The sequence below is a fragment of the Plectropomus leopardus genome, chromosome 20, assembly GCF_008729295.1.
Source record: "Plectropomus leopardus isolate mb chromosome 20, YSFRI_Pleo_2.0, whole genome shotgun sequence".
Taxonomy (NCBI): Eukaryota; Metazoa; Chordata; class Actinopteri; order Perciformes; family Serranidae; genus Plectropomus; species Plectropomus leopardus.
Window position 1 is genome coordinate 21,146,576 of NC_056482.1, and position 14,392 is coordinate 21,160,967.

Here is a 14,392-nt window from a genome sequence, read left to right on the forward strand (position 1 = left end):
TTTAATCCTTTTTATGCATCACGCTTTTGCAGGGATATTTTTCATTTATAAGAACAATGCATTTCTTAACATTGTGTTTCTGCATTATTTATTTTACTCAATGACATTTAGCTCATAAGAAGCGACGTTAAATTGCATAAAATGGACTGAACAGCATTATAGAGTACATTCAACTCTCCTGTGGTCCACTTATTGCGGTATTGCACATTACCCTATTTAATTTAAAACTTGACCTGCTTATGGGAAACGTCTATTCGAGGGCCTTAGGTATGCGCCATAAAGTCAAACAGATTCAGCATCCTTGAGCTACTCCACACAAACACACATGCTGGTTCAGACAATATTCCTCGGGTGATTTTAAAGCAGCTTCCACCTCAAAACAGAATCCAATATTTGGCTGTTATGATTCAGAACGCTCTAAGGTTACTGTATCCCCTGACTTCTCACACCTTAGATGGAAGTATTGAGCGGCTTGCTTGTTTCCTTTGAAGCGGACATACATTTCTAAATTTGGACTAGAGTTGTGCTGCAGCAAGGATTAGGAGAAATTAGGAAACTGGCTGTGGATTTTATAGAAATAAATTATCTGTACTTCTGTGCATTAGGTCAATGTGATCTCAGCCTGTTATCTCAATAAATGTGTTTTTTCCCTGGGAAACAATGGCAACAACAATGATGCCTTTTCTTTAAATGCACCCTTAATGTCCTGTGCAAGAGTAGATTTAAAAAAAATATATAAATAATTGTATTTTATATTTGGTATATTGTCATGGTTTTAGTGATTTGGTTCACAGATATGAACAGTTCAGTTTGCAGTCTTTTCTGAAGTATCATGTGTCACTGCTCAGTAACACAGAGTGAGGACTCAAAGGCACGACTCACAGTCAGTGAGGTAAAGGAAAAGGTTAACGTGGTCAAAAAAAAAACAAGGTAGAGTTCAGAAACAGGGCGCACAGTCAGGACTGGCAAGTTCAAAAGGGCATAAACAAGGAGACAAAACCCCTAAAGGAGAGGCAAGGGTCAAACAACAAGAAGACCGAGCTGCAGCTTGGATATATAACCTACTGGGGAGGTGATTAGGGAATTGGAAGCAGGTGTGCTGGGAGGCTGTTGACAGCTGGGAATAGGAACACTGACGAGAATGTTGTACTGGCAGACTCAAAATAGGTCTTTTTCACTGCAGATATTTTACAGCAGGAAAGGCACAGGTGTAAATAATATATTTACTGACTTCAGGGTCCTGATAATGTGCATGCTGGCTTGCTGTCACACCATCATGATTTACTGGGACACCTGAATAGAGTGATACTTTGACAATGTTGTTAGAAACACCTGTGTTTTTACTGCTATGATAGGAAAAATGAAATCAACCAAAAAAAGGAAAAAAAGGCTAGGACAGATTAGTGATTATTGTGTGTGATGTTAACTTTTAAAATATTTGTAAGGGTAATGATATTTTGTGACAATTTCTGATAGACATTTATTTTTGCACATGCAGTATGTTTTTTCTGTCTATACTGGTTTAGTGAAATGTGTCAGACGGTAAAATCCTTGACTCTACAAACTGCTTATATTGGATGATACCCATGCTTGCTTGAAAGGGATCATATTCAATTTGAGTAAGATTGACAAAGGCTTATTAATTGTACCAACCCTATGAGTTGACTATTGAAGTGCTCTTTACCCTTGATATGATGTGAAATACCCTTGTTTTGCCAGACCTTTAAGTGGGCTGATCAAACTGAATGTCTTCCTGACTGACTGACTTCTTACTGTTGAAATGTTCATGCATGAGATGGAAGCGTGCAGCAGAGCCCAAGGCTACTTTGCCCTTCCTGTTTGATGTGGGGCTGATAGAAGAGTTTTCTATATTCTCCCTATAGTGTTTCCTATAGTCCTATTTAGCATTTCCATTAAGAGCATGAGAATATGGAGAATGCTTATGGCAGGAAAACAGGAGTGATTCTGTGGCGCTTGAATACATCAGATGTTGGAGATCATTGCCACAGTTGACGTTTTATCCAATAATGCACCATAAAGTAATAGCTCTGAAGTGGGGCTGTATCAGATGCCTATATTATATACAGTAGCTGGAAGTCGCTGCTCTCACGGTTTGCCAAAACGGATGGGGCATTCATGGGAATTTTGCCATTCGGGAATTCAATTTCTCAGATTTTTCTGACACTGCATGAACATTTTCTCTGCACGCTGAGAGTGTTTTAATGTGAAGTTTTATTTCAGTCGGATTGCGTAACTGCACTTTCTGGCCCAACCAGATGACACCGGCAACGGATGAGAAATGTCATCAAACAGGAAAAGGCTATGTGATGGCAAGGTAAGGTGATGGCAACACTCTAAATACAGCATCCACCAAGACATATTAATTTTTATAGGTAGGCCTTTTTTAAGTAGCTAAAATACATTTTGATATCAACCCCTCTATACAGCAGGGTAATGCTTACTTTAAATACTTCAAAAATCCAGAGCTATCCCTTTAAGACAAGCAGACAGAGAGAAGAAAAAAAAATATGATGTGAAGTCATAGAAACCAAACTCTTATAATACCTGTAAATATAGATATTTTCCAATATTCTATCAGTGGACAATAACTAGCTAACCTAGCTGTTTCACGGTGGATATTGATGCTGACAAGCTGCCTAAATTAATCAAAGACATCGGAGCTGACTGTTGCTGACTTCAATTTTCATCAATTAATATAACAACATTAGAAGTAGTGTTCAGACGGTGTATGACTAATGAATTATTGTCAAGGTCTTAAGATGCATATCAAGGGACAACATGTCCTCTCATACTGTATGCAGTGGATTGCACACTTTACAATACAACTCAATTCAATACAGTACTTGAGAACACTCAAACCCATGCCTTGTTTAGTTTCCTGTTCACATTCTTCTACTCTTTACTGTGGATTACAGCCATACATAAAGTTTAGCCTGTTCTGCCGACCTTTCATTAGCAGAGCGTAGTTTATTTATTCCGAAACAGTGGATGGAAACAACTCTAATTTGCATTTCTTATTTTTTTGAGTGTCATTTCAAAAGATTGCTTTAAATTAGCTTGATAATTGAATAGAAACATGGCCACTGGTCCATTAATTCAATAGACAGTGATCTAATCAACAAATCCAACAAGAATCATTTGCTGTCCGTCATGCCTCAATAACAGGACAACATCAAAGTTTGGTATTTCCACTGAGAAATACCAAAACTTTTTTTTTTTTAAGATATTTTGCTACAAGAACTTACTGCTCACTACACTAATAGATTCCATAAAAGAAATAAAAACAGGCTTCTGATTATACCAAGGACTCCATCTAAATAACTCAAGCAAAAAAGACACAGAAAAGGCAATCAGCTTTTGATCAGAAAAATATCAAATTTTTCACAGGTTTCAAAATATCGTTTTCACGTAGTCCTTGGAGGACTATAAAAGGAATGTCACCTGGCTGGTACAAATGACCCTGCTGCTGCTTTGCTTTTTTTTTTGGCAAAAACAACCTTTTACTTAATTCAGGAGCATGTTGAATGTGCTCGATTTGACTGTCTATCACGCTGGCAGGCAGAAAACTCCTGAGCTTTACAAAGTGAGAAAACATGCCCTGAAAGAAAAGTAGTCCTGTTTTTGCAACACAACCACACAAGCACACCTGCGAAATACATCAGCCCTCCTACCACCACTACACACACACACATGAATATGAATTGCAAATGAAAGCAATTACACAGCAAAACTCTTGGGTTATTTGGCATGTTACTTTTTCCCCAGCTGCCAGGTAATCTGACGAATTAGTCTCAGCTGTTCCTTCTTCTTCTCTGGGGGAATATTTTTCTTCTCCGAGGCTCCTGAGATCCCAGCCCCCCCCGCCCCCCCCAGGACAAACTCACACACACATACACGTCAGATGCCTCTTCACTGCCTGGAGCGCATAATGCAGCGATATCTCTAAACCCCAGTTTACCAGCCTGCTTTTTTTCCCCAGACCAAATACAAATATTATCATAGATTTAGATATGATGAACTGAAACTCACATGAGAGTGCTCAGGGAAGCTGTTCAAAATATTTCATCTTGCTCATATCTAAAATAATTGGTTGTATGTTCCAGCTTATCATACGGGAGGATTCTACCATACATCTGCCTACAGCTGCACAACAACCTTTGATGCTCAGCCAAGAAAAATCCTTCTCACCTCAGTGCTCCCAAAGGTGGCACACAAACAGAAAAACAGGTTCTTCATAATGAAATCCCTGAAGAGATTCTCAAATGTTTAGGCGTCCATTCCTTGGCCACATGGGCAACTTGGACGTAATGGGAGGCTAAACCTTGCTCATTATTTTCACTCATACTGTATTGTACTTTTTGGCAGCACTATCTGTTTGTGACTGAGTTGTCCTCTTGCTGTGCTTTTCAAATTTTGATTGGCGAGTCTGCAGCCATGCTAAGCACAATGGTTCTTTGAGCTAAATGCTAACGGCAGCATGCTAACATGCTCAAATGATGCCTTAGCAGGTATAATCATATTACCAAACTATGTTTACCATATTGGTTAAGTGTTTTAGCATGATAACATTTGCTTATTAATGACCGACCAAAAGACAGATATTGACTGTGTTTACATGTACAAAATAATCAGGTTTTTGCTCTTATTCCAAAAAGAGAATATTCCTATAAGCCACTTACATGGCTAATGAAAATGGATATTCAACAAATATTCTGGTTTACATACAGCTGTGCACGCAGTGCATACTAAAATGTTTATCATGTCAAAATATGTAAACATGGAATGGTTGGAGCCGCTGTTGCATTTTGCTTCTTGGCCTTTTCAAAATTTGAAAAGGTCAGTGCTGCAAAATTATGGAAATATGAGCTTTTCTTTGGCCATACATCCCAATTCAAGCCTTGCAAACTTTTGGCGAGTTGGTTTGTGTACAACACATACAGCTGGCTATTTTTAGTGAAGAGGCGGTGTGTCCAAAAACTGAAGTAAAAATCGAAGTTGCGATGCAAACTCTGAATGCACTGGATATATATTTCCAAAGAATGCTCATGAAACCAGAATGAAACTGTCATATCCCACATGTCTTAATGGCAAAATGCTTCATTCAGAATTTGGCATAATTTGAAATAGCCAAAAGGAACAAGCTGTTTACATCAAATTCAGAATGTTGACATAATCTGAATAATAGTGGAATAGTGCTGTCCATGTAAACCTAGCCATAGCAAACCCTGAAGCCACAATGCTACAAACACATAAACAGGGTTTTACAAAACAAACAAACAATTCTAACCTACTCTGCAGTACTGTATCGACATAAACAGCTACATTCCAGTCCGGTAATTATCCCTCCAATTACTGCAAAGTTTACAATAAAGTTTGAATGAAAGTTATAAAAACTCAATGACAGCAACAACATTTAAGATCCTTCTGCTGGGAATGTTTGAGAACCTTTTCTTTTGTTTTCATTGCCAGGTTTAAAACCCATGTTCATGACACTGCTGTATTTCTCCAGCTATGAACAAACAGACTTTTTGTTTTCTTGCTTAATTTTCAGAGCACTTTATCAGGCAGGATATCCATGCACGTTTGATTGCAAGATTTCCAATTAAATTAGACTGTAGTAACATTCCCGGAGCGAGCGGGATATTCTCACTGACATCATTAAATGTGTGATGTCTCTCCTATGCATGGCTAATCATCACATGTTTGCATATTTGAAAGCTGGAGCGGCGAGCTCTGGAACTTTCTGCAGCACAGACAGCTGTGAGGCATATGCTGCTGTGGGGCGGCAGCAGATGCCACTGGATGCTGTTAGATGGTAAAGACACTTTCACTAGCATATGAGCGAATGTGGAATGAGGGCCATTACTTTGTTGCAGTGGATTTGGGACACTATATTTCTGAATAAAAACTTAGCTGTGCAAAAATATAATTAACAGTTGTAAATTAGTTTTTGCTTTTTTTCCCTGTATGTGGGGGCACCTGCTTGGAAATAAGTCTGTAGCGGTAATGAATAAAACAGCTTTACACTCATTAATTTTTTCCCCCATTTTCCCATTTATTTGGGTGTGTGGCAAATATTTTTCTCATTTTGGATTCTTCTAGCACTTGAATCATGGATTTTTGTCTCCTGGTGATTACAAACTGTATTATATTTGTACAACTGTGGGCTTAGTTTTCACTTTCATAGTAATTAAAAAAAAAGGCTTAGGTATCTCATCAATTATGCAGTGACCATCACTAAACTTTATTATTTTTCACAGTTATACAAACTGTATCTTTTCTTTGGCCAAGCCATATGTCTTGGAAGAAGATCAAACCAGTGAGTGTGGAAAGGTATATCTTTGATAAGAGAGTTAAAGGATAAAGCTAAACCTGCAAAAGATATATCCACTTTGTAGGTGCAATGAGACAGCTGACTTTAGCACCTTAGTATGCTCTACTCTTTCATCTTCTTTGGGCAGGGCATTGAGAAAGGGAATGATTCAAAGGAATATGACCCATTATTGTCGGTTAGATGAGGCATATTTCACCAATACATTGCGATATTTTCTGTCTCATCTCCCCAAACACAACAGAGAGGTGAAAAGAGACGAGCCCATGACAAAGTAGTCATTGGGGCATTGAAGGGATTGGCTATTGAGAGGAAAAGAACACATTAGGCTAATGGATGAAGCCAATGGACTGCTCTTCAACCCCCACAGCCTCCAAACACCATCTACAACCCTGTGTACACTAATGTATCATCTATCCAAGGCGTGCTGGACAATTGCTATCCTCCCTAAGAGACTACATGGGATGCTTTTTGTGGATATATGCATTTAGGAAGAGAATACTTCTCCAATGGAGCTTGAGTCTGAGGTTTAAGAATGGGCACGTATCAGCCACAGACAGAAGCATTAGTGGGAAAAACAGTAAATTGCAGTGTTAGATGTCAATATGTCCGAAACAAGTCAAAACATCCAAAGAAGCTCCTCCCACATCTTTTAGAGCATCTTGTCTTTTGATCATTTTGCCTCATTTTGTGCCTCTTTTGTGTTACTGCTACATCGGAGTCAATGAGCTAAGCATCTGAATATCTGAAAAACCAATTCAAGGAATTCTTTTGAAAACCAAGGTCATTTTAGAGATGCAGTGTGTAGGATTTAGGGGGTCTCTGGGCAGAAATAGAATATAGAATTAATAATTATGTTTTCATTTGTGTATGATCACCTGAACCTAAGAGTCATTGTGGTCTGTTGACTGAGAATAAGTTGTTTTACATAGGGAACAGGTCATCCTCAGCAGTTCGAGCCCCCAAGAACATTGGCAGGGTTCAGAGACAATTTAACATAGTGGCCAGATGTGGAACTATAACTTCCGGGTCTATCACCTGATGTCATTGGGCTGGGAAAGAGTTTTTCCAACAGACTTATACGGCTAAGGAGACATTCGTAAATCAGTGGATACATATTTTTAAGCATCACAACCAACACAAAATGACGCATTTCACTATAATTGTTTTGTACATTCAAGGGGAAGGGATATTCAGTTGGTTGCCATCTGCAATCTCACCAACAGATGCCAATAAATCCCTCACACTGCACCTTTAAAAACTCAAAGGTACTCACAGATTGTTCAAATACTCTTCTTAACATCTAGGTTAATAAATATTCTTTCTGCTCCATGGTAAAAAAAAAGTAGTTTTGCTCAATATAGCTCCAAAGCTCTGAGGAGACCATAGAGCTGAGTTGTGGAGAAATAAGAGTGTCTGGACAAAAATCAGCAGTGGAAAAATGGATTAGGTGTGACATGAAGAGTTTCTATTAATTTTTTTGTTGCACTTTTGAGTTGCTCCACTGCAACTGTTGTCAATCCAAGTGGACTACAGCTGCTGTTCTTTTTGAAAGAGCAATCTAGCAACTCTTTGCAGGTGGTGTGCGTTGAAAAGATAAGCTTTTGATAAATGCATCAACACAAAAAAAATCCCCACTTTTTTATGTTTAGGGGTTTTTGATAAAACTGAAGGTACATCCCTTGAGGACAGAGTCGCCTCCCTCATAGTAAAGACAAGGACAAAGACAGCATCATGACACATACTATTTTAGAGTTGAAGTCTGACAACAAAGGCCTTCTGGGATTCTTTGAGCCGAGAAGAATTATTGATATGTGGTTAGTGATGTAGCCATAGGGAAGGTAGATTCACCTTGATTCAAGGTGGGCTGACAGTAGGCTGTGTAACAAATGCTCTACTGAAGCAGTTTCTCTCAAAAGTTGTTGATTCAACCATTAAAGTGAAAAAAGTCCTGAGTTTATTTTATGACAGCTTTCCTGTTACACCCCCCTAGTTTTGGCTAACTGGTTTGGGCAGCAGATGCAGAGAGGATAACATCCACACTGGCATACTGAAACAGGACTCTGAATCGATGATAATGCTCATCAGCTTCTACTGATGATAGGGAGGGTACATATATGTCCCACGGTTTGATGTGAGTAATTAGCAAAGCCATAATTAGAGAGAATCACACTAGGCCTTCATTGCCCAGTGTGATTAGGAGCTTGCGTCTCTTTTGTCAACGTTCCAAGTGCACATGCTTCATCCAGCTGGCAGCACTGATGCTTTTTGGCTTTTAGAGTAATGCTAGCCTTTAAGAACCACTGAGTGCCTTACACTTAAGAGTTAAAGGTTAGAAAGGTAGTGGATTGTAGCAAAGTGTTATTGCTGCTTCATAAATTACAGGTCTAGGATGAGAAGAAAATGGGTACTTAGGCCTACTCAGGCCTACTGTTACTATATCCAGACAGCTGACTGCTCGTCCTCCTTGTACTTTAGATTGGCTGTTTCCGTTCAGCCACAGTGGATTCGTTCAAACGCTGTTAGAATCACTATGAGAAGGCAGAGGAACTTTTATTTCTTCTCTTTTTTCTCATATTATCTGCCTCATGTAGGCTACTATTGTGTGGATATTGTGACAGTTTTAAAAAAAAGCCAGCCACAGCATTATTGACTCTTAAGAAGTCATGACATAGCTATATTGACAACAAAAGATTAGAAAGAACACAAATCAAAGCAGCAAGGATTTGTGTAACAACATTTGAGATTGTAATGATCAAATCTAAATGCTCTCAAATGTGGCAGTCTAGTTCAAATCCCATGAGCACAAACTCAAACTAAGAGTAGGCTTCTGCTGTTTGTTTTTACTGGGAAGTGAAAGGTCATCCTGGTAGACTCTTATTTTACATACTTTCAAAAAAAGAAGATGGAACTGTGGCATAAAAATCAAAATGCACTGACATTAAATCACCCAAATCCCATTCAGTTTGTGGGAAATTCTTGTAACTTTTACAGTTTTTAAATTGTGATTTTCTATAGCAGATTTAGGCTTTTCTTATTTCTTCTTCTTCTGTCTTTATGAAATTATTTTGGGCTGTGGCATGGCCCAATACCAATATGGACTAACTAGGTGACAGCAAAGGTGATCAGTTTGATCATTGGAATCTGGCTCAACTTCAGTCTACAGTGCAGATCCACATACCCAAAATAATTAAAATTATAGGCTGAACAAGTTCGTCAAACATGGTTGGCAAAAACCTCTTTCTCTGAAGCTGCCAAAACAGCTGGAGAACAATTAAAGAGTAGACTGAGAAACAAGTGCATGCATGGTCTATAGCACTCAGAGTTTGTTTTCAGCTTTCTCAAATATTTTGTCATCAATATATTTGCAGAGCAGATCTCAGTCTCACATACCCTCAGGGGACTCTAATCATAAAGTCTATGCACTGGGGAATAGGCCCAATGTGTCCCCAACGGTCTATCACATTCACATTATTACTGCCGATGTAAGCGGCCAACAGACAACACCGATGGATGAGAAAGAAAAACAACATGGTGGAGGCTCTCTTGCATCAGCCACTTATTTCCAGATGGAGGGAAGATCAATACAGTTAGTGAGATTTACTACAGCGAGAAGACAGATCATTTACGCTGAGAGCAGGACAGTGTTTTAGTATCTTTTTTTTGTTTTTTTCCAGTTACTTTTGTTTCGACTCTGTTCAAAATATCTCCAGTGTTTTGGACCTAGAGACAGCTTTAGCTCCTTTATTTCATTGAGATGACAATTACCACTGTTTCTAAGGTATTTTTGGGATTGATATTTTTAGCCTTTCCTTTTTTTAAATGGGATTATAAATATAAGTATGTTTTGGGATTAATAAGAAAAAAAAAATCAATTGAGAGAGAGAGAGAGAGGCTAGATACTTAAATGAATTTATTTGATCTAGTTTGCAACATATTCACGAAAAGCCGATGCTATATCTGAAGAGGCTTTAGTAACTATGAAAATATAATTTTTATTATTATTATTATCATAAACATTACATCTTCTCATGAACATTGTTGTTGGCACCCTGTTTCTCTTGTATTCCACTCAGCAATATCCTTGCAAACACTTTAAAGCTGTGTTATGTCTCAACAGCTCATCTAAGACGGTCTAAGTAGGGGGCTAGTGAAACAGAGCTTTTGAATGTTATTGCTAACACGGGGGAATATTTCTCTGACCACCTCCGGCGGTGGTTTGGATGGTCGGATTAGTCTCCTCTCTCAATGTGTCCAGAGTGCATTTACACCTTTTGGTTAAGTGCTGTCTGGTTACAATACAGACAACCAAGGTGCCCATTAATACCAGGTAAATGGGATCACAGAGTGCACCATAACACTCCTTGACTAATGGTTTAAGACAGAAATACTTTTGATGCATTCAGCATTGGGTACTTACGTGATTAGTTGCTATACTGGGAAAGAAAGCAGCTTTTGAATTTCAAACTTCTATCTGGAGTATTTAAAGATTAGATTGGATATGATAACAAAAGTCAGAGCATCAGGTATATAAAGGTGTTACAACTACTTCTATAGACTCTTTCCTCGATTATTCTGCAGGAAAACCTTTGCTTCTGTTGCACTACAGGAAGATTGATAAACTAAAAGACCATAACTATATGTCTTAAAGCTGTTCATGCAAAAACACCAAGAGGTGCAATGTCATCCTCACCATTGTTGGAGGAGTGGAAACCCAAGGATAAAAGTTGTGGGTGTCAGGTTATTGAGCACAAAATAATCAATTCTCAATCACCCTGACTGATAGCCTCTGGCTTTTATTGTCAATATCTTACCACTATCAATGGGCAAAAAAAGAAGCTCAACTCCCACTGAGACTTCGGCTTATCTACTTGTTTGGATGCTCTCTTTGATGCAAACTCACATTGGGGAAATTGTAGTCATCCACTAAGGGCTTGTGCTCGCTTGAGAGCCAGTCAGAGAGCCAGAGAGCTGAGAATTAGATAATTGTGAAATTGTACTCACTAATGGGACTGAGTAATCTTTGAATACATGCATCCACCATAATGTGAGGCTGTATTCATCTCTTTTTATTACTGCATCTGTCCTGGGGCAGTACAGATGTTTGTCTTTGCTTGTTATTACACTCACACAGTGTGCAGTCCTACATTAACAGGTGTTTAATCAAATCACCCTAAATTAAGTGACACAAAACAAACCTTTGTGGACTTTTTATGCCCTGGCGTTTGCCTACAGGGTGCTTTATCTTCCTGGTGAAAGTTGCTGGGGTTTTATGCAGCCTGAAATGAATACCTGAAGACATTTCATGGGCTGAAAAGGGTGTTGTCTACAAAGTTTATAGGATTATAAAAGACATCTAACCTTTGTGCCTTTTAACAGTTAATATTCACATAGATGTTCAAATGATTGGATCTGGGGCTTTTGAAGGCCAGGTTGAGGCTTTGAGCTCTTTGTCACATTCCTTGGGCCATCAGAAAGTGTCATTGGCGTGGATTGCGAGATGTGCTTGGTCTGCAACAATGCTTGGGTAGGTGGAGTGCACCAAATGGCATCCACATGAATGCTGCAACCACATGTTTTCCAGCAGAACATTGCATTGTAACAAAATGATCAATGTCATTCACTTCACCTGTCAGCTGTTTCAATGTGTTGGTTGAGCGGTATTAGAAAATAAAAGAAGGAAATAAAAATGACTTTAACTAGGGCCAATGTCTTAAACATAGATGTTTACATGGCCTATTATTCATCTTCTTTTAAAACTACTATAATATGTGAAGCACAATAACCAGTTTAGACATACTAGTTTGATGGCATTATATATTACGGTAGAAATATGTATACATGTATATATTTTTTCTCAACACTTCATTGTGTCCTCCACACCTCTGAAAACAAACCTACACTCTTGCTGCCATGTGTTTTCTGCTGTATGCTCTCTCCCTGATTAGTACTTAATTTGGACAAACAAAGTTATTGACCAGAGGGTAAACATAGTGGAACGTTTAGCAGCTAATGAGTTTGTAAAGACCAAAATCACAGATAAAAAAGAGCGATTATTGGACTTACATTCATCAGGTGTCCAGAAACATAACTCCAGATGAATGCAAATGTTACTTGTATATGCTGGATGTGTAAAAATGCAGAGGTGCAGTTTGTATTGGTTTAGTGGGCTCACTGAACCCCCTATTGGCTGTAGCAAAACACCATATGGGCATTCAAAATTATTTATATTTATATAACACTGAATAAATCATTTATTGTCATGCATTGCAGAAATGGTTTGAATTTATTAACACACAAAACATACAATTAACAGGTAACAATTTCATGGCTGCAACGGTTCTAGCATAAACAATGCCCATACAATCAGGAACGCAGCCTCTGATTGTTCGACACATTCAACCCAAGGCATCATGGCTGGCTAACAAGAAAAATAACAGGAAATAATGGAAAAATTGATTAAAAAAACCAACAAAAAAGGCATTCAGTGTCTGATATAACATGATGGATCAAGGCTGAATTACAATTACAATTGGTTTCTGGTACTGCTATATTTTGATTATTAATTTCCATGTAAACAAGGCCTCTGCTGTACACATTAAAATTCCTCCTGAGTTTGTTTCTGTTAACCCCCAAGCCTAAAGTTCAAACTGCACCTATGTAAAAAGGCATGGTTTAAAGGCAAAGTCAGGTATTGACAAGGCACAGAGCATGGGGGGAAATGAGGGGCCCCCAGCTAAATTTTTGCCCCAGGGCCACCTAGCAGTTGAATCTAGTCCTGCTGCTAGAACTGAGGGAAAGAACAAGAACAGGCAGACTGCCAGAGCATGCAAAGTACATCTATTTTGCAGATGTTTTTGATATTGAAAGTCATCAGTCAGAAACGGTGAGCAGGGAAAAACAATAAAAACACTGTTTTGAACAGAACTCATAATATCGTTCCTATATTCGGTTGTAGCCCTTACTTTCATTACATTACATGACATGAGCTGTCGCTTTTTTTTTTTCCTAGGGATGGATGGCTTCTTTATAAACACAATTTTCCATTTGTTCTGTTCCCAATGAATGACAAGAAAACAAAAATATATAACAGCTGTATATTTTTTTTCATTTCCATTTCTCTGCAGTCATACACAACCATCAGAGGAAGAATATAAAACCTGAATAAATAAAAGGATGGAAAAACGGTAGCTGTCTAAATTTTTGATTCTATTGAGAGTTTTATTCAAGTAGCTGTCTGTCTAACTTGCCTCCACAATCCATTTTGCAGGGTTGCGTAGAGCTGGTGGGCACGAAGATGACAGATTACGTGGAGTAGCAATAAAGCAGCTTCAATAAAGCATCAAATGAAACTTTCAGGATGAAGCAGAGAAAGATGAACAGTTCTGTGCTACCGTATAAACTCCTGCCTTAGATGACCAAGATATCACGAAATCAAAATGCCATAGGTGAAAAGATAGACCCGTCTGTGCCTGATGGCAGTTTAAATCTGTGAAAAGCCCCAAAGACACATATGTGTCTATAAAACGCCGAAAACACCATCATAGAGCATATTTCAAGTAATTTATCAACCAAAAGAGATGTGAATTTGTGAATGTAAGTGGCAAAATGTCTCTGAAGAAAAGCTGAGAGAGTGCTTTCTTTCCAGATACATGTGCATAAATCAATCAAAACAGCTGTGTTACTAATGTCTGACAATAAATTGCTATAATTTATCAGAAAAAGACATGACAGGCTTTATTATGGACAAGTGTTATGAGCGCTTCTCCTTTTTTTTAGCAAAGCACAAAGCAAACCATACTGATATAAATAAATACATTAAAAAAACACTAAAAAACAGTATGCAGACTTGGAAGTAAAAAATATTGCTCTTGTTGCCTTTTTTGACATTTTTAAGTTGAGTGATCCAGGTCAGACTGGGACAGAATAAGGAACGAACCAAATTTAAAATTCAAGACCCAGCAACATGGCGGGTACCTCACCCAGCGAGCACTCCTCTTAATCAAATAAGTGCTCAAATCTTCTTCGTATGACTTGATA